This window comes from Equus asinus, chromosome 2, assembly GCF_041296235.1.
Source record: "Equus asinus isolate D_3611 breed Donkey chromosome 2, EquAss-T2T_v2, whole genome shotgun sequence".
Lineage (NCBI taxonomy): Eukaryota > Metazoa > Chordata > Mammalia > Perissodactyla > Equidae > Equus > Equus asinus.
Window position 1 is genome coordinate 150338315 of NC_091791.1, and position 8734 is coordinate 150347048.

Here is an 8734-nt window from a genome sequence, read left to right on the forward strand (position 1 = left end):
AATTTTGGCACTATTTATGCAAAGCTTTCTTCTCTTTTTCCTTTAATTATAATTGTGGTTTGCTAATGTGTAGCTTTTTGTTCTCAATAAACCGCTGTGATCAGCACATCTCATCTCATTATCCACAGAATAATGGGAGTGCCAATCAATTCCGCGAGGGCACAGCTACTGGAAGACAAGAACCTAAGACCTCCCTCACGGCCGCCTGCTGACCAGAGTGCCTTCAGCTCTCAGGCTGACGTTGCAAAAGCTACCTAGGAGTCTGGATTGTGGGTAGTTTTGTCAATATATTAGCTAATTTAACCTAACAAGAAACCAGTTCCAGTTCAGAGGTCAGCCGATTTACATTTCACTTGGAGCTCAATCACTGCCATTGCTATTACAGTCGGTGACACGGTTAATAGGAAGAGTGGCCTATTATGGCAGAAACAACATTATAGAATAAGACTATTATGTGAGCATGCCATTCTGAAGACATAAAAGGATGGCACAGATTGAAAATAATCTTCGGTTAATGTCCTTCATTATTATTTTAGAAAGGATGCAGCAGAACATAACAGTAACGTCAGAGCTATTCAGTCTGGTAGGGTTTTCAAGGGTTGCCTTTCAAAGCTCTGCTTGATGTTGATATTTCCTAAGAGCTTTGAATTAGGAATTTGAAGTAATCCCCAATAACCAAGACAATAGTCTTTAATTTTTTAAAAATAAGAAAGACAATATGAACTGCTGAATTTGCACAATCTAAAGTGGTGCAAAAGTGTGCGACAGGTTAAGAGGATAAAGAGTCAATAAAACTTCACCTTTTTGATATCCTGCCTTTTTTGTTTTGTTTTGTTTTGTTTTGCCCTTCTCACCTTACCCACTCTAACATCCCCATTTAATGCCCCTTCTGCATAGAGACTTGCGGTGGTTGGGGGTTCCCCCCTCCTTTGTCCTCTCATGTCCGCAATAAATGTACCTGCTTGGAACGTGTTATATACTCAATAGGTGTTCAAAGAGTAAATTAATAAATGGCCTAAGCACTTGGATACAGATCTAATTCTCAAATTATTTTGGGTTAGGGCATAAATGGGGGAAACGTATAAACATGGTGTTCATAGCGTACAATACAAAACAGAAGTCAAGAGGCCAAGCACCAGCTGCATACCAGAACCACGAGTAGGAAATAAGCCCACATGAAGTTGAATGGGGATTCAAAAGGTCAGTGCTGACTACAGGATGACACTCCATCTCTTAGGCAACATTTACCCTGAATTCATGGAGGCCTTCAAGACAGTCATTCTCATACGTGGCTGGATGTTAGAAGCACCGGGAAAGTTTTCTTTTTTTTCTTTTCAGTTCACATTCCTTGGTCACCTCTCCAACCAGATAAATAAAATAACCAAGGAGGGCACCCATGAATCTGTCTTTATATTTGATAGCGACTACTGAGCAGATGACTTAACCTCCACTTGACCTTCACCTACTCTGTGAGCCACTTTGTGAGAGGGACAAAGTCCCTTGAAGTAGCCATTATTTTAGCAAAGCCAAGGTTAACCTAAACATGCAATTAATTAATTAAACAATTAATTAAGTAATTAATTAAACAATTAATTAAGTAATTAATTAATTAAACAATTAATTAATTAATTAAACAATTAAGGCAACTGAAGTAATATGCAGAATGATAGAACTCAATCCTGTGCTCGATCCTGGAAGATCACAAAATGGAAGAGAAGCTGAAATAAACCTCTTTGGATTCAATAGGTCAATGCTACAGTATGGTCTAGGAAATAACCAAGAGCTTTCCTGTTATTCACTGGTTGTCTTTATCATGAAAGTTTACTTGGGAGAAGTAAAGCCACATGCTGCATCTAAAGAGACCCTCCTGCTCCCAAGGGCTCAGCAGCAATCTGAATGCTGTTCTCATCTCATGATGTGAGAGCAGAATGTGCCTTGTTCTGGCGACAGATGTGTTCCCTAAATGTTTTGCAAACTCTGAATTTGTTAAGTAGTTGAAATGATGAGCTTGCTATTTAAAGAAAACATGAAATGAATTATTTTTTTGTTTTAAAAAGTATTTAGAGTTTCTAAAACCACCTCTGAATATGTCTGTTTTATCTGAGTTTTATACTGTGGGACTATTTAATAACTAGCTTGTCATTACATGGGCTTGGGTATCATGTTGTCCTCTGAAACACAAAGCAATACATAACAAAAGTCTACTGTAACCCAGAGTTATTAGAAAACGTTGTACCAAAATTGTTGAAAAAAGGACACATCTGCTTTCCGAGGAAACCATGTTACTAAAAACATAATTTAATGATCACTATTACACGCTCAAGTCAACAGTTTTAAATGTGGATACAACATCATTCTAAAAATGGAAAAGAAACCAATGTGTTATACTTTATACCAAATTTTCAGAAATGTATATGTTCCTTAAAGTGAGTCAAGCCATCAAAACTTGCATTTATATGAAACTTTTATTTTTCAATTTTTATTCATATGAGCCACTTGATTATATCCTTATTAGTGAGTGACAGAATCTTTATAAAATTTTTGTATGGGAATCAAAGCAATGAAGCCAATGTCCACTGTTGTTTCTATCCCCATTTTACAGAGAAGAAAACAGGTTCATGGAAGTTAAAAGTTCTGTCCAAGGTCACACATGGAGTCAATGAAAGAAATGGAAATGCAATTCACATCTTCTGGCTCCCAAGTCATTTTCATCAAACCATGAATGCAAAGAAACAGCTTGCAAATGTTAATGAACAATTCCCTTTGGCTCCATATAAAGTAAAGCCAAAAATGTCATTTCGTAGGGCCCAGAAACGAATTCTTGGCTGAAAATAGAACAGCCATCAATTTCCATCCAAAATTTACAGTATATTTAGACCAAAAATCCAGCAATAATGGTCTTTTTGCCTACGGTGGTCAAAAAACAGAAAGAACAAAGTTTCCCAGCAAAGCTATCCTTTACTTTGAGTCTGTTCAAGAGTCAATTGGTTTTTGGTGAAAGGAAATGAAACATTCATCACCTGGGGTGACTGACTGTTCATATGAAAGGCATCACAATACATAAAGAAGCAATGATAGAGTGTATGTGGTAAACCCTCATCTTAAAGCTCTAAGTAAACATGATGAATATCAATTCTCCTCACTGAATAACTTAGAAAGGTGGGATGCGGACGTGGGCAGGAAAGAATTAAGACCTGCACCAGAGCCCAGCACCTTGCCAGATGTATTTGGTACATGGTTTTGGGGAAAATACTTATTCTCCACCTCTTATGTTTCCTTTCATACAGATGAATATGTGTTAACATTACAATCCTGGTCTGCCTACATCCTCTCATTCACTCCACTGTCATTAGTGAGGTTGGAAGGAGAAACTGGGCAGGTATAACTGGAGCCTTCCTCCCCTTTTTTGAGTCAGCCTGTCCACAGAGATCATGGGCTCCAAATGGTGCTCTCCCAAGAGTAAGTCTCTCTACTGAGAGGCCCTGTCCCCTTATTAGAGATGTCTCAGGTGGATTGTCTGAGAAGCAGACTCTGAAACAGAGAGTAGCCTGCAGGATTTGAATAGGAGTCCTCTTTCCTAGTTCGCAGACAAGACCAAATTTTTATGTCAATTTCTAAGGCCACCACACTTACATACAAGGAATGAAGCCTTCCATATTTCCCATAAACATTCACTTGGAAAGTAGTATATTTAATCTAAAACTCTATGAATTTAGTTATGGGTAAGTATGTGCTCAAACATGTATGGTAACCATTAAAACACATTTGTATCTGTGGTGCCAAGACAATTAAATGGGAAAAGAATAATTTATTCAACAAATGGTGCTGGGAAAACTAGATAACCATGTAAAAGAATTAAGTTGGACCCCTACTTCACACCATATACAAACTTAAGTGAAAATGAATCATAGCTCCAAATATAAGAGCCAAAACTATAAACTTTCAGAAGAAAACATAAACCTTTCTTACCTTATATTAGACAATGGTTTCTTAGATATGATACCAAAAGCACAAGAGACAAAAAAAAAAGATAAACTGAACTTCATCAAAATGTATAATTTTTGTGTTTCGAAGGACATCACAGAGAAAGTGAAAACATAATCCAAAGAATTGGAGGAAATATTTTTAAATCATATATTTGAAAAGGGACTTATATGGAGAACATAAAAATAATTCATACAACTCAAAAATAAAAAGACAAGTAAGCCAAGCAAATATTTTGAAAAGGCATTTATTGAAAGAATATACAAACGGCGAAAACAAGTACATGAAAAGATACTCATCATCATTAATCGCTAGAGAAATGCAAATAAAAACTACAACAAGGTACCACTTTACACACACTAGGATGACTGAAAAAGAAACCAACAATAGCATGTTTTGGTAAAGATATGAAAAAAATTAAGACCTCATAAATCATACACTGTTGGTGGGATTATATAATAGTACAACCACTTTGGAAAACAGTAGAAAGTTCTACAAAATTTTGAATGTAAAGTTACCATGACAATAGCAATTCCACTTCTAGCTATATGCCCAAGAGTAATGAAACATATGTCCAAACAAAAATGTGTTCATGATTATTCTCAACAGCATCATTCATAAAAGGTAAAAAGTGAAAACAGCTTAACTGCCCACCAACTGAAGAATGGATAAGCAAAATGTGGTATCCAGTCAACGAAATATTATTCTACCATAAAAAGGAATGAAGTACTGATACATGCTACAACATGGATGAACCTTGAAAACCTTATATTAAGTGGAAGAAGGCAGACACAAAAGGCCACCGTGATGTTTAATATTATGCGTCAACTTGACTGGCCTAAAGAATGCCCAGACAACTGGTAAAACATTATTTCTGGGTGTGTCTGTGTGGGGGTTTCTGCAAGAGATAAGCATTTCATTCAGTAGACTGAGTGAAAAGATCCACCCTCACTGGTGTGGGTGGGCATCATACGATCCATTGGGGGCCCAAACAGAACAAAAAAGTGAAGGAAGGGCAAATTCTCTGTCTTCTTGAGCTGGGACATCCATCTCCTCCCACCCTTGGAGATCGGTGCTCCTGGTTCTTGGGCCTCCCTACTCTGGGAGTAACATCATCAGCTCCCCTGATTCTCAGGCCTTCAGAATCAGCCTGAATTATACCACTGGGTTTCCTAGCTCTCCAGCTTTCACACAGCAGATTGTAGGACTTCTCCACCTCCATGACCATGTGAGTCAATTTTTATAATAAATTTCCTCTTATATACAACTATATATACATCCTGTTTATTCTATTTCTCTGGAGAACCCTGATATTTTACATATCTTACAATTACATACAGCCACATATCTTACGATTCTTTTTATATGAAAGGTCCAGAATAGACAAAGCCACAGAGACAGAATGTCAATTACTGGTTTCCAGGGGTTGGGGGGTAGGAAGAATGGGGAAGTTATAGCTAATAGGTATGGAGTTTCTTTTGGGGGTGATAAAAATGTTCTAAAATTAGATAGTGGCAATGGTAGCACAACTCTGTAAATGTGCTAAGAACCACTGAACTGTACAATTTAAAAGGATGAACTTTATGGTCTATGAATTATATTTAATAAAACTGTTATAAAAATGTTTGCATTCATAAACAGTGGTAAAGAGTGTCACTGGGGCAACTGCTGAATAGGACACAAATCATCAAGGAAAGAAAGAATTTCCCACATGCATTTAAGAAAACTAAGATCTCATGGAAACCTGGTCAGACAGATCTTCTGATCTTGTTTTGCTGGAGCCCTTGAGATCCAGCCATTTGTATTCAAAAGTGACGCTCTGGTTTAGGGCAGATTGCATGGCAAAACAAGCATCTTTTAATTGAAAGGTGTACGAAAGCCTTAGTCTGGCACTCAGAGCCTTACAATGTTACCTAATGTCAACCTAACCCAAGCTTATCCATCAGTTTCCCTATTCAATATCCTTTGATAAGAAAGAACTGTATTACTCAGAATTTCTCCTAAATCCATCTCATTCTTTACCACCTGCTCGTGCTTTTATAGTCCCTAAAATGCCCTACTCCCTTTTCTCTTTATAGGTAGATTCTCCCTATCTTTCAAAGCCCTTCTTACATGCCATCTTGTCTATGGAGGCATTGCTAATTTTCTCCAATTAAATATACTTCCCCCTGCTTTGCTTCCCAGTTTACTTTGCTTGGTAGTAGTTATCGATACATTGATATTATTTTATCTCCTTCTAGGGCCATCTCAGTGGCAGTTGGTGAGAGCAGAGACTCTATATCACTCCACTCTACGGCATTTGCAGAATTCACACTTGTTTGTGGCAGGGATTCAAACATTTGTTGATTGGATTGGACTATCTGCCGATTTCACAGTTTTTCAACTTCATTTGCATGTGTAGCAATAAAACATTACATTTGATTACTTGACATTTAAAGAATCCAAACTTTTACCTATTAAACTATCCCTTTATATGGAATATCCTAACACAGGAACATCACATATGGTTATATTTATATATTCATATTGTGATTTTTGTCTTAAAATTTAAATGCAAAGTGAAAGATAAAATATGTTTCCTAGTATAGTACCATTCAACTTATTCAGCATGGTAGTGAAACAGAATTTTCCAGGTGATAAAAGCTTACCTCTTCAAGTACCAGAATTTTGAATGATTTTTATATATTTGGGAATGGAAATTTTACCAAATTATACTGCATATATTAGTATATGGCAAGAGGACTACTTAATTGGAACATTTTGACCTTAAGCTAGGCTTTTATTGAGGCGTCATCCTCAAAATCATGCTGTTATATTAAACATAGAATCTCAATTATTACTTATAACCTAAGTTGACTGGCAAACAACAAAGTACGTTTGCACTAAAACCTGGGGCAGGCCCGTGCATGCCCGTGACCTACAAGCCCTTATATCTTGTTTGCCATATATTTCTTCTTCATAGACTTATCATGTCTCTGAGAATAGGGGCTGCACCTTCCATTTCTCTGTGTCAATTTCATTGTGTTTCCATGTGTGCAGAACAGTTATTGCTGACTTTCATTTCAGTAAAAGAAATAGATTACCTATTAAAAGGAAAATCATGCTTTTCAAAAGGTTGAATATGATAGTAGTTTTTTAGAACTTTAAATAAAAACCCAGCTGCTTAAACTAAAGCCATTGAAGAGAAGCTTAATTGAAGAATATTGTTTGGCTCTGAGCCCACTATCTTTTCATTTGATTGTAAATTGGGTACAATTTTATTCACTCCAAGCTCTTGTCTTTCAGTATTTTATTCCACTGAGACCAGTAAATAAGTGTTAATAGCCATGTTGAGCTCAGTTAGCCTACTCTCTTCACTTAAATTACCCATTTTGGTTGTGTTATTGCCAGCCAGCCTTTTGCTTGTTGACATTTTTATTGAATGATTGTGAGAGAAATGTTGATATCTTCATATATTGTTTTGACCCTTCACTAACCCTCTTTGTCTGTCATTTCTTTCATCTGAAATATCTTCTTCTTCCCCCATGCTTTATTATCTATCCATCAAAGCATGCCCTTTTTTCCTCCTATAAAATGATGCTGACTTGTGTCCTTCAGGAATCTTTCCAGAGGATGTCACCTCTTATTTTTAAGAGTAATATAAGCCAAGAAGATGCTGAATTTCCATAATGGACGAGAGTTTCACCTTCTTCTTTGCCACAATGTTGTGTTGTTTTATGGAGGAAGAGAAAATCAGTGAGGTGTGGAAATGTTTGAAGGCAATGAAGGACTGCTTGTTGAAAAAATTCCTTTTCTAAGGGCTTCTTGATGATTTGTGCTTTGCTAATATAAAGCATTTGCTAAGTAAAGCAGATTTCGAGTAATATCAACAATTGAGCCATGACTCTCATGTCCACATTGTTTCCCTACAACTCCCAATTGCGTTTCTACCTAAGTTTATGACCTTAGAGTTGTACTCAAAATTCAGCTCCTTCATTGTTCTTATCTAGTCTTTATTCACATGGAATAGTCTCATACTAATATATTGGGGCACGTACTATGTAGTAAACAATGTGCATATACAATGATAAGCATGTTGAAGATATATTCAGTAGGCCAAATGAAAAGGAACACAACACAAGAGAGGGGATACTTCTAGACCTGTTGAGCTTGGGCTTTCTTTTGGGTATTCAAATAGACATAGCCAAAATGCAGATGGATATACAAAATTTGGTTCAGAATAAATAGATCTTGGCAGACATAATAATAGCTAACACTTACTGAGTACACGCTTTACTACTATATGATGCTTTTTCTATTTTATTTCTAGATAAGAATTATAAGCATATAGATGGTAATTGACATCTCTGCAATGGATATGGTCACTGAAATGGTGAAATAAGAGAATCTCAGACAGAAACCTAAGGAATACCCAATCTACTGCTCTTCCCTATAGTCTTTAAGGTTCACCTTCTGTTCTGGAAGTTACTGGGCATCCATGTCTGTATTCCAGCACCAACCATTTTGGCAACTTCTCCCTATCCAACTTACCTTACAAACAAATCCAGGAACTGTATCTCCAAACCTGCCTAATGAGAACCTGAATGGATTTTAATTTTCACTTTGAACCGTGAAAAAACTCCTGGTCATAAGCATTAAGACTTCACTGATTATTACGACTTTCTTCCCCCTGCTACTTTCCATTATATACTCCTTTCTGGCTGCACAAACACAATTATTGTGACCAAGCCTCATATCTGTTTCTAAACTA